The 13870-nt window shown below is 38.8% G+C and overlaps 1 protein-coding gene and 1 non-coding gene across 5 annotated transcripts in view; one reads left to right on the top strand and one right to left on the bottom strand.

Annotated features, from left to right (window-relative positions):
- Window positions 1-13870, top strand: part of LOC115214001 (apoptosis-stimulating of p53 protein 2) — a 210716-nt gene that overhangs the window by 84805 nt on the left and 112041 nt on the right. The window lies entirely within an intron of this gene.
- Trnas-gcu lies at window positions 2519-2600 on the bottom strand. The gene has a single exon. It is a non-coding gene; the product is annotated as a tRNA-Ser (tRNA).

The raw sequence follows: 13870 nt of genomic DNA, 5'->3' as shown, positions 1-13870 counted from the left end.
CTTCTTCTTCTTCTTCTTCTTCGTTCTTCTTCTTCTTCTTCTCTTCTTCTTCTTCTTCTCTTCTTCTTCTTTCTTCTTCTCTTCTTCTTCTTCTTCTTCTTCTTCTTCCAATCAAGAATCACGCCATTAGCCACGAAGAATAATCTCTAATTCGAGCCTACTCTAAGCTACTAAGGATGCGTGTGGCAACTTGAAGATCCACCCACCACACGCGGTGGACTGGCGGTTGCACGGGTGCGAAAGCTACGTTGTTATCCTCATTCCGTAAACGATGACTTTTAACGGGTGGAGAGCTGAACCATCCTGGGGTACAGAGGATTCGCAATCTAGACTAGGGTCTGAAAGTTTACCACACCACAGTGGGTTACACCATGATTCTTATGCTTTGTGGCAGAAGTAGGAAGAAAGAGTGAGAGAAAGTTATAGTGAAAGAGTACAGCAGGGTTCACCCCCGCCCCACCGGAGCCTCGTAGAGCTTAGGTGCTTTTGCTCAATAAACACTTACAATGCCCTGTCCTGGAATCGAAACCGCGTTCTAACGACCGCGAGTCCGCTGCCCTAATCATTGGGCCATTGCGCCGCCACTCTGTTGTTGTCGGTAGTGGTAGTGGTGGCGATGATGGTAGTAATGCTGTTGATTGTGTTTGTATCTGCTTTTGTTGTTGGTGATGATGTCGTTACTTCTGTTTCTCTGAGATGTGAATCTGGTTCTTTGCTGGCATTGTTGCTTACATTGTTATTGTTCCTATTACACTGTTAATACTGTTTTATAGCTACTGATACTTCACACACATACACACACATACACACACACACACACACACACACACACACACACATACACACACACACACATGTATGTATGTATACATTATATCATACTGGGCGTTGAAGTAATGTCAGCAAAGCAAATAAAGAAACAAGAAAAGCTTTTATTATCCAACTATTCAATATAACACGGGCACACACACAAACACACACGTTTTGGGTCAATGGTCAATGCTATGCAGAAGCGCACATAGATAAACATTGTTATGAATAAGTTACGTAAAAGTAAACAAATAGATACAATGATTCGTGGAGGGGCGGATGTTGAGTACGTAATTACTGTCTAAAACGAAGTCAACCTTCATACGCTGAGAATGATTGCCTAACTCCAAGTCAGCCTTCATACTCTTAGAATGATGATCAAAAGAGTTCCAGCTGTGGCCATACTGCTTTATTGTTATTAGGCATTGTATATTTAGTGCTAGTTTATTGCATGTCCGTACGACTCCCATATCGCTTTACTGTTATTATCGAATACTTGAGGAAATGTCGTTTTGGACAATATTTTAGGAGTGTAGTGTGATGGACATAAACTATAAAGAAGTCTTTTATTCAAGTCCCACGAAAGTAAACGAAATTAAGATTTCATAAAAAGAAAAAGTAACATTGCAAATCATGTACAGGGTTCTTTTTCATTAGCTGAAAATTAGGAGTTAGTGTCCCGTGGGTAGTCCGAAATTGTCTTCAGTTTCCTGATATAATAAAGGTGTGGCGCATGGCTCAGTGGTTAGAGTGTGGGGCTCACAATCATAAGGTAGTGAGTTTGATTCCCGGACCGGGCTGTGTGTTGTGGTCTTGAGCAAGACACTTTATTTTACATTGCTCCAGTTCACTCAGCAGTAGAAATGAGCTGCGATGTTTTTGATGCCAAGCTGTATCGGTCTTTGCCTTTCCCTCGGATAACGTCGGTGGTATGGAGAGGAAAGGCTGGTATGCATGGGCGACTGCTGGTCTTCCATAAAAAACAACCTTGCCCGTACGTGTGCCTTGGAGGAGAACTTTCTAGCTGCGATCCCATGGTTGTTCGTAACCGAAGGGTGTCTTTACCCTTACCCTTTTAGACAGGTGAAACCAAATTGGCTTGAATGAAGTACTACAACGTTGGTCACATAGATCCCTCAAAGATGGGTTTATGGCGAAATTGATCCATCTAACATTAGATTTCTCGTGATTATTTGAGGTGGCGGCCAAATGGCAGAGTCGCTTGAGCATCGGATAGATTGCTTTGCAGTAACCGTTTTGTGCTCTGAGTTCAAATCCTACCGAAGTCATTTTACCTTTCACCCTTTCGGAATCGATATTGTTCGCTTTCGTTCACCCTTACTTTCTATCTTTGTCTATCTTTGTATCACTTTCTGGAACAAATCAACTATGTTAAGGGCTGGTGAGCATCAGACTCCACCAATTCTAAAAAATGTGCCGAAGACACTCCATATGTTGCAACTGTGGTCTTGCGATCTCCATCATGTTGGTTCACCACGATTTGTTGTTGTTATTGAAGGTGAACACGAACATTCTCCTTTATCTCTACCAAGATTTCTGAGAAGGTAAGGTTAAATGGAATATTCTGATGTCTTTTCTTTCCTAAAAGTAAATGAAACTAAGATTTCATAAAACGAGAATCGAACCAGCATCGTATGGCTCTTGATACTGAAGAACAAATAAAATAAAAGTGAATGCAAAAACTATACGACGAGGATGAGATTCGAACTCACGCGGGGAGACCCCAATGGATTAGCAGTCCATCGCCTTAACCACTCGGCCACCTCGTCGGCTGTAGATAATAGAGCTTTTTTTATAATGAAAACTACTAAATTCTTGTTGACTTTCTTTTTTTTTAACTGTGTATTGATTTTGCTGATATGTTGTTTAAACAGTAGACTATTGAACTTAGTAACTCATGGTATCTAATGTTGTCCATCCTCGCTTGAATTTAAATTCAGCATAAGTTGATTCGAACTTTGCATTTTATCCCTCCATGTTCAATACACTAAGCAACAACGTATGGTTGTGTACTTAAGGGGACGTTCTATAACCACTAATGAATTTGGTTGATGGAAACTATGTAGAAGCCTGTCGATTTATTTCTATTTTTCTATAGAAAAATATTTGGATCTTTTCGGTTTGAACGGCAGTTTTTTTCTAGCGTGTCATATGAAATTGTTACCCATAATTATGACCCTAGTATCGATCTATTGCATTTCAATCTATTTTAGGGTGGGGTGGGGGTATATTTTTTTCTTCACAAATGTAAATAAACCCAATCTGTTTTTTAAACGAGGGACATATTCATACGGCACAGAATGTTTTCACTTCAATAGACGTCACTGATTGGTTGAAACTGCAGAAATTGAAGAAAAAAACACCAAATATCTTACAAACTATAGAATTTTCTCAGTAAAGCCAAGAGAAAAAGATGTTTTATAAACACATTCTACCAGTATACGAAGTTTAAAAGTGTTTAGTTACGTGGAAATTATTTTAAAAAACTGCCGTTCAAACCGAAAAGATCCAAATATTTTTCTATATCTGTCAATCTACCTGCCTACCTAACTCAGAACGTAAAGATGAACAAAATGGCGCTAAGAATTTTGTTCGGCGTACTAACGATTCTGTCATATCGCCGCCTTTCTTCTGCACGATAATAACGGTTTCAAATTTTGGCACGAGGCCAGCAGTTTTGGGGGAGTGGGGTAAGTCGATTACTTCAACCCCAGTGCTCGACTGATATTTATTTCATCGACCCTGAAAAGATGAAAGGCAAAGTGGACCTCGGCGGAATTTGAACTCAGAACACGAAGACAGACTAAATGCCGCTAAACATTTTTGTCTAGCGTGCTAACGATTCCGCAAGCTCGCCACCTTACCCAACACAATAATAATCGCATAAAATAACACAACCCGTAAAATAAACCAACATATACTTTTACATAATCGACACTTGTTACATCAAGAACTCACGCCCACATAAAGCACATTTAATACATTGCTACTCTATTATATAACACAACAGATACAGCAAATACTCTGCGGTCTCCATAATTTTCTATTCAACAAAATAAGAGCTTTTTATTCACATCGTTTCAGAACATTAAAATAACACCATAATCAATGAAACAAGTACCACAACGTAACAAAGCAGATATAACATAAAGCGCAATATTGCAATATTGACTAAAAGACGTCGTACTTCACACACTTAAGATACAGAAGGAACATCTATCTGGCAGTATAGTAGAAAGATGCAGGAGACTTTAGAAGACGACAACAGCAACGGCCATAGCAATAATGGACAATGATAATCGATAACATAAAAAAGCAACTGTATGCTGTAATCTTGGGGAATTAACTTGGCAGATGTGTGTCAAATACTGTCGGATACTTGTACTTACATTTACAACACACACACACACACACACACACACACACACACACACACACACACATACACACACTCACACAAACAGGTGCAATATACACATACACAAATACATACATACACACACACTCACTCACTTTTGATGCATGTATACACATACAGTGCATACACATTTATACATCTCACTATATTAAAATATAAGTATATCTTATTAATCGATAGGTATAAACGGATAAAGACTGGCAGCTGACAGACAAAAAGAAAGATAGATAGATAGTTAGATAGATAGATAGATAGAAAGGAAGATGAATAGAAAGATAGATAGATAGGAAGATGAATAGAAAGATAGATAGATAGGGAGAGAGGAAGCTAGCTAGCTAGATAGAGAGATAGAGAGAGGAAGATAAATAGATAGAGGTAGATAGATAGATAGATAGATAGATAGATAGATAGATAGATAGATAGATAGATAGATAGATAGAGAGATAGAGAGATAGGTAAGTAACTAGATAGAAGAAAATATACGTATATATACCTACGTGCATTTATATATTTACACATTCACACGCAGACGTGGTCGTGTGGTGAAAAGCTTGCTTGCTTCCTAACCACACGGTTCCAGGTTAAGTTCCACAGCGTGGCACCTTGGACAAATGTCTTCTGCTATAGCCTCTGATCGACCAAAGCCTTGTGAGTGGATTTGGCAGACGGAAACTTAAAGAAGCCCATCGCGTATATATGTGTGTGTGTTTGTGTGTCCTCCCGTCACCGTTTGATAATCGGTATTGGTGTGTTTACATTCCCCCAACTTGGCGGCTCCACAGGTAGAATAAATGCTAGGCTTAAGAAATAAGTCCCGGGTTTGATTTGCTCGACTAAAACTTTTCAAGGCAGTGCTCCAGCATGGCCACAGTCAAATGACTGAAACAAGTAAAAGAATAAAAGAATAAAAGAGTAAAAAGAATATCATTCAACCACGGTAGTGGTTGAATATATTCTTCAGTCGACCATATCGCCAATCGCAGCGGCTTCCAAACTTCACCACTAATTCAGTTCTCAACTAAATTGCCACCATGATGGAGTATCACCTTAAAAAATTTAATTGATCATACTGACCTCAGGAAATATTTCAATCTGGCATTTATTTATTTCTAGCTGGATGAACTCTGAGACGTAGCGGAACACAGTACTCGATTTAACAACAAATGTAAACACACACACACACACACACATACACACACATTAGGTGCAAGAATGACTATGTGGTTCAGAAGTTTGCCAACCAACCACATGGTTCCACGTTCAGTCCCTCTGTATGTTATCCTGGACGAGGGTTTTTGTACTATAGCCCTAGGCCAACCACAGACTTGTGACTAAATTTGGTAGATGGAAGCTGCAGCGTTGTTCATTAGAAAATGATCGAAAACATGTTTATAAAGAAGAGCTATTTATTTCAAACTTCTCTTGTGCCGATTCTGCCCATAAGAAAGGAACAAATAATACAATATAGCTGTAGATCATAATAACCGGGCAACGCAGGAGTGCATTGCTAGTGTGTGCATGTGTGCGGGTTGTGTGTGTGTGTTTTATTTATGTGTGTGTGTGTGCGTATATATATATGTCTGTGTGCGTGTGTGTGTTTGTTTATGTGTGTGTGTGCGTATATATATGTGTGTGTATGTATGTATATATATAATGAGTGAGAGAGAAAGACAGAGACATGCACACACATACATCGAGCTTCTTTCACACTATGACACACCGGTTGATCCGTCTCCGACGTACGTTCGTTACTTCGCCAGGTACAGGTGACATCTAATGAGGACGTCCTTATCCTTGGTTCACCGATCCTCCCATCTGCCATTCGCTCCACCCTCAGCTCTAAGCTTCTCCAGCTAGAAAGATTGATAGATAGACTGAAGGTGATCTACGCCCACCCGGCATAGTTCATGTTAAGAAACTGCTTCGCCATACCGAAGCTATCGTATGCACTCCACAGTGGTCCTTGCTACAACCACGAATCTCTCTTCGCCGACCTCGATACCGGTATTCAACGGGCCGCTGAAGAGATATGCAACGTTCAGTTGGACGACACTAGATGGTAACAAGCAACCTTACCCATTAAACATGGTGGCCTCGGCTCCGATCTCTGGTCTCCGTGTCCTCATTCTTCACAACACAACTGAACCATCTGTGACTGGAGAACGCGAGGCGACCTACGCAACATGGAACCAGCTCGGCCAGCGCCCAGCTGATGTCCATCACTTCTCCCCTCTGTGGACGTCCGATCCTCTCAAAAGAAATGGGACGCTATCCAATGTAACATGACCACAGACGAGCTAGTGCGTCAGCTTGACCAGCAACGTCTGGTATATTTCCGTTCAGTCTCCCAACCTTACAGCGAAGCTTGACTTAATGCAGTTCCATCACTCGCAACTGGCTCTCAGTTTGATAGCAACTGCTGCGCGTTGACGTTTCTCTGAGGATTGGTCACCAGATCTACGAGCCTCATGAACGCTACTGCGGATCCACAGGGGATTTTTTCGGCCTCCATACACTATCCTGCTGTCATAGTGCTGGCCGCCTTCCACACCATGTAACCCTTAACAAGATCATAAAGCAGGGTCTAGACGTCGCAGACTTCCCTTCCCAGCTCAAGCCAGCGGGGCTAGATCGAGAGAATGGTAAAAGGCCGGACAGTATGACAATTTCCCCGTTCTGTGGCGGTAGGCTCATCATCTTGGATGTCACATGCTGTGACACCTTCTCTAGCGGAGGGTTGGGGTTTTCAGCTACCAGCCCAGGCTCCGCTGCTCGTCTGAGAAAAATAAAGAACTGTTAAGGTATCGGTCACTCCCTGATAGGTTTATAGTCGGGCCTGTGGTAGTTGAGACCTCCGGCATTCTTTGTCTCCAGACCATATCCCTACTCACCGCTACCGGAGCAACATCATTTCCATTTTGTCTGCTGGTGTCATAAGAAATGTCATTCAATGACTTTATCAGAGTTTAATGAAACCTACTTTGTCAGAGAAGCGAAGAAAAGCGCGTTATCCAAGACCGACTAACTTCAAGAAACTCACGACTGTGTCTTCTATCTTTATCTTTCCTCGTCGTGGATATGATGTTAACACAACGTTTCGTTCGGTGTAATTTTGGAGCCATCATAAAAGGAGTCGTCATATTGTCATGGTGATGGGGATAAATGAATGAAGATTCCTCCACACTTTATTCTGGTATGACGTTAGATATGAATCAAATACTACAAGCTAACAGAACACTGGTCAGTTTATTGTTCTAGTTGCTTGTTTGAATGATAAATTTGATAAGTTCTATGCTTGAAACTCTCAGTCCTTTAATTGTTTATATTAAACATACATGCATGCATACATACATACATACATACATACATACATACATACATACATACAGATTACAAATTCAGGTTCATACCTGTAATTATTGGAGACCTGAGATATGTAACACGCTGCCTAAATACCAATCTTGAGAAATTAGGCTTCTCAAAACCAGAAAGGAGAAACCTAATTCGAAGACTACAGATCGAATCCATCACTGGAACTGTAAAAATCTGTAAAACTTTTATCATTTTCGTATATATGAGCATGTCTAGATATGCAAGTATATGCATGAGATTACATACATAAAACAAAACATACGAATCTGCATGTATACATACATACATACATACATACATACATACATACCCTGTTGTTGATGTTGAAATTGCAATGAAGGCGTCTTGGATCTAGGTTAGAAACCAGCTCTTTCTCTATTGACAAGAAATCTTGAAATAAAACTGAACAATGACACACATACATATGTATTATGCGTGTTTGCGTTTGTCTGAGTATATATGTACATAAATATACTTTCTTGTGTGTGCGTGCGCGTGAGAGTTAAATATTATGTAATTAACATAATATATGTTTTTATGAGCTACTATTAGTTTCATGCGATGAATGCATCTCAGTAGTATTTAATACTGTCACGGTGGCAGTAGTAATGATATTAGTTTCAGTGGTGGTGGTGGTGGTCGTCGTCGTAGTCACGGTGACAGTGGTAGTGGTGGTCGTGGTACTGAAATGAATTAAGAGATAAAAAGAGATTTATTGGCTAATCCCTGATGATCTTCATAATTATTGTTTTAATAGTAGTTGTCAATAATGTCAATAAGAAATTATTATTTATTTTTGTGCCGGCGTCGTGGTTATATCCACTGAGTTGGCAGCTGTATCTATGTAAATTACGCACACACACACACACACACACACACACACACGTTGTAATAAATCCGAATCAAATAATGATATTTTAATTGGAGTTATTAGTTATATGCATGCTTTTATGTATGTATGCATGCATTTACACTTGTATGTTTGCACGTGTGCATGTGTGTATACATGCATACATGTACTGTGCGTGTGTGCATAGATATTTATGTACAGTATATATGTGTATGTGTGTGGAGGCGCGTGGCTTAGTGGTTAGGGTGTCAGCACTTTGATCGTAAGATTGTGGTTTCGATTCCTGGACCGGGCGACGCGTTGTGTTCTTGAACAAAACACTTCATTTCACGTTGCTCCAGTCCACTCAGCTGGCAAAAATGAGTAACGCTGCGATGGACTGGCATCCCGTCCAGCTGGGGAACACATACGCCATTGAAACCGGGAAACCGGGCCCATGAGCCTGGCTAGGCTTTAAAAGAGCGCGTTTATTTTTATATTTGTATGCATATACTATAAATGTATGTGTATATGTTCGTATGTATATGTGCTTGTATGTATGTTTGTATCTATATGTGCATGTATGTATGTATGTATGTGTGCGTGTGTGTGTATGTATGTATGTATGTATGTAATGTATGAGAAAGAGAGAGTGAGAGAGTGGAGCAGAGCCAGACAACATGGAGAGTAAACAGCATGAGAGACGTTGATTGACAGGTGTATAACGTCAATATAAAGGACAGTGATATACTGAATACGTGCGCTAAAAATTCTTGGTGAAGTGGAGTTATTCTCTGGTGAACAATTAACAACTAGCAAAAAAGAACAAGGGAGATAATTTCAATAAATTTATATTAAATTCACAAGAAATAGTTTTCAGAGCTTAAGGTGAAAGCTAATGTTTGATCGTTTGTCGATGGTAGATCTAAGAGCATGTTTCGATTTTATTGGATATTATTAACGAAATATAGTTTTCTTGTACATGCTTTAACCATTCTTAGCTTTTTACACGTAAAAATCTGACGCTAGACAAATAAACAGTTACGAACAATTTTGGCTTATTGTAGTTTACATAATACATAAAAAAAGATTGGTCCATAGGTAGATAGGTATATACGGAGATACCCCCTTAACCAGTAGATGGATACACACGCACACTTCTACATACATACATACATACATACATACATACATACATACATACATGTGGGATCTTTACCTTTTGACCTACAGATTTAAAAAATAATTTTTTGTAACTAAACACTTTCAAACTTCGGACACTGGTAGAATGTGTCACATAAAACATCTTTTATTCTTACCATTTTTGAGAAAAACTTATATTTATGAAGTTATTTCACGTTAAAGTAGTCCTATTTCGGTAATTTCAACCAACCAATGACGTGTATTCAGCTGAATAAAATTACTACCGTTGTTTGTTAACAACAACTATCGGCGGTGTATTTTTCGTTTGTCACTGTTATTTATGACATCGTTTGTGCGTTTGTACTGGTTTTAGCTTTAAGGTTAACGTTTTAGGGTTAGGGTTAGTGACGTACATTTCGAGGTTTAGTATAACTCTTACCTCCGAAACTTGTTACCAGTATCTTCCATACAGATATCACTGCGTACCTCTCCCGTCTTCGCTCCTGATATATATATATATATATATATATATAGATATATATATATATATATAATATATATATATATTATATATATATATATATATATATATATATATATATGAAAAAAGGTTTGAAAATGCAATTTTAAAGATGTTTATTCACTTAACCGGTTTCACTTTTTTAGATTGTCAAAAGCAAAATGTAAAGCTTTGTAGAAACAAAAAAATCCTTTCAATTCCACGTTGCTCTTCCTTCCCCCCACCCAACCAACCTCCCACACTGTCCCTTAAAATAGCAAACAACCCTTAGCTTCACACAAAATAAAAAAAAGATAAAACAGGTCAATTCATCTCTAATTCTTTGTAAATTCCTAAATATATCTCCTGTGTATATATATATATACTACCAAATATGACTTTTTCGAACTCCTAATACTTTTCTGTGTATGTATATAGATACTTTCAAACAAACATGATTTTTAATGAACTCTTAATATTTTTATTGAACTTTTTGTTTAATGTTTTCGCAAGATATTTCCTGGTAAACTGTTTTTAACATTTTCTTATTATTATTATCAAAGAATGTATAAATGTATCTTAATATTTTGTGACAACTAGTACTTAACACAACAAAGCTTATACAAAGCTTTACATTTTACTTTTGACAATCTTTACCTAAAAAAGTGAAACCGGTCAAGTGAATAAACAACTTTAAAATTGCATTATATATATGTTTGTATGTATGTATGTATGTATGTATGTATGTATGTATGTATACGCGCGCACGCACACACACCACACACACACACACTCACACACACACAAATACAATATGTGTTTGTGTTTGTATTTGTCTCCTGCAGCCAATTCATGACCGATGTTGCTGTACTTATGTCCTGTAACTTAGTGGTTCGGCAAAATAAACAGATAAAATAAGACAGAAAAATACTGCGTTCAGTACGTTCGATTAATAGTCTTCGAGGCAGTGCCCCCCCCCCAATATGGCTGCAGTCTAATAACTGAAACAAAAGATACACTTATATACATTCACGCATACATACACACGTACATACATACATACATACATACATACATCATACATACATACATACAGACAGACAGACAGACAGACAGACACACAGACAAGATAGATAGATAGATAGATAGATAGATAGATAGATAGATAGATAGATAGATAAATAGATAGATAGGTAGGTAGATAGATAGATAGATAGATAGATAGATAGATAGATAGATAGATAGATAGATAGATAGATAGATAGATAGATAGATAAAGTTTCTTTATTAGCCACACAGGGCTGCTCACAGATGGGACAAATTACAAGGTAGAGCTTTTCTTTGGGGGGGGGTGAAAAAAAAAGTGGCGTAGGTTTTCGATCTAAAGGGATCGTAAAAGGGGGGGGAGGAAAAGAAACAAAAGAAGAGAAAAAAGAAAAAAAGAAGAAGAAAAAGGAAAAAAGGGGGAAGAGGAAAAAACCGATCAATAGGGATTGTGTATCACAGTGTCATGATGTACGGTGTAAAGGGGGAAGCAGATAAGGTTTATCCGTGGGAAGAAAAGCCTACGAAAAAGACCACGGTAACCTCGGTCAATATTGTTATATGTTACCACGTTTGTTTGCAAGTGGGTAACCCACTGTTTTCAATTTCTGGGTTCATAGGATTATGCTCAAGGTGGCTTCGTCATTCATACGTGCCATCCATGCTACATTCACCCATCTTTTTTTAAAACATTCGCTAGACAAAACTTGCCTCTCTACTCTTACTTTCCTTTTCAAGTGATACTTGAAGAAGTTGATGAGAGATTGACCGGAGAGGAAAGTGTTTGTCTCCAATCCTTTCAGACGCGTCCACCAGATACATTCTTTCGCCATAGCCACAAGGATGATGAAAATAGCTCTTCCTTCCCGTTTGAAGGAAGGAGGCGTGACGATATTGACGATAGATTCAGCTGATAAACCGACTCGTCCCACACGTGACAGCAGTTGTTCGACATAAGCCCACAGGTCGGAAATTGTTGGACTCTGCACGATTGCGTGCAGAACGGTTTCGTCGCTCTGACCGCATCTCGGGCAGGTCGGCCCCGTGTTTCTCGAGCTGGTTCTGTAGAGCTTCCCGAACAGGTACGCTTCTCGGTAGCACTGCCAGGCCAGGGATCTCTGAAGTTGTCCATGAGCCCGAAAGTCGTCCCGAACAGGCGGTCAGTATCTCCTCGTCGACATCCGGGTTCGCCCCGAGCTCGTCGTCGTATCTCCCCTCCACTAATCCCCTATAGAATGCTTGGGTTGTGTTATGGATGGATAGATGGAAGAATAGATAGATAGATAGATAGATAGATAGATAGATAGATAGATAGATAGATAGATAGATAGATAAGTAGGTAGGTAGGTAGGTAGGTAGGTAGGTAGGTAGGTAGATAGATAGATAGATAGATAGATAGATAGATAGATAGAGATAGATAGATAGATAGATAGATAGATAGATAGATAGACAGACAGAATCCTTTGTTATCTAAGGAGTCAGACGATCAGACGCTGTTAAATCCTGTTTTGAATTGGACCAAACTCGTGACTGACCGATTAAAGGGAACTAATAAGAGTTATTAACTCGTGTTTAATCTGAACTAAATAGAAATAAGATTGGAAAGAAAATGGTGGCATTAGGTGTGGGATAGATGCTGGTAGATTAGTATAAATCAACAATGACTTCTATCCTATTCAGTACCGTAATGGGATTGTGTGTGTGTGTGTGAAGGAGAAATTGAGACGGTACAAAGGTTTGATGGAAGTAATGAGTGAGTGGGAGTGACTTTGTAATTAGAAGGGTGTAAGGGAGAGGGAAATTGTGTGAGTGGAAGAGAAAGAAAGCCTGGTAAACAAAAACTAAAGAAGCAGTGAGAGAGAGAGAGAAGGGCAGACAGACAGGTTAAACAGACGAAAAGAAAGACTGGGAGAAAGAGAGTGAAGGATGCTGGTAGTCAGGGAAGGTAATAAAAAAGGACAGAATGTTCAAGGAGCGTGTGAAAGAGAATGCGACAGAGCATTATATGGAATAGTATGGAAAAGGCAGACAGACAGATAGATAGATTGAGAAAGATAGAGGGATAGAGTGCAGAAATTAGATTGTCAGAGAGTAAATAAGCGTGAAAAGAATAGATAGATGTCAAACAGCGATTTCAAATTGAGAGACCAACGAAGGGGAATATTATGAGTTTGTGAAGTGCCTTCGTAAGTAAATCAGTGCTGTTTCACAGCGAGTAGAAAGCGGGGATCTTTTCGGTTTGAACGGCAGTTTTTTCTAGCGGTGTCATATGAATTTGTCACCCATAATTATGACCCTAATATCGATCTATTGCATTTCAATGTTTTAGGGTTAGGGTTAGTGGTGGGGGGAAGGGTATCTTTTTTCTTCTCAAATGTAAATAAACTCAATCTGTTTCTTAAACGAGGGACATATTCATACGGCACAGAATGTTTTCACCTCAATAGACGTCATTGATTGGTTGAAATTGTGGAAATTGAAGAAAAAACGACATATATCTTACAAACTATAGAATTTTCTCAATAAAGCCAAGAGAAAAAGATGTTTTATAAACACATTCTACCAGTATACGAAGTTTAAAAGTATTTAGTTACGTGAAAATTATCTTATAAAATTGCCGTTCAAACCGAAAAGATCCGAGAGCGGTTTAGAGGCTTGAAGAGAGAATGGACAATTCAACATGTTTCATAAATTTAGACGGTTTTTAACCTCATTTTGGAAAGTTTATCAAAAT

Source organism: Octopus sinensis, linkage group LG7, assembly GCF_006345805.1.
Source record: "Octopus sinensis linkage group LG7, ASM634580v1, whole genome shotgun sequence".
In the NCBI taxonomy this organism is placed as follows: Eukaryota; Metazoa; Mollusca; class Cephalopoda; order Octopoda; family Octopodidae; genus Octopus; species Octopus sinensis.
Note: the sequence above shows the minus strand (reverse complement) of the source record. Positions and strands in the feature narration are given on the sequence as shown.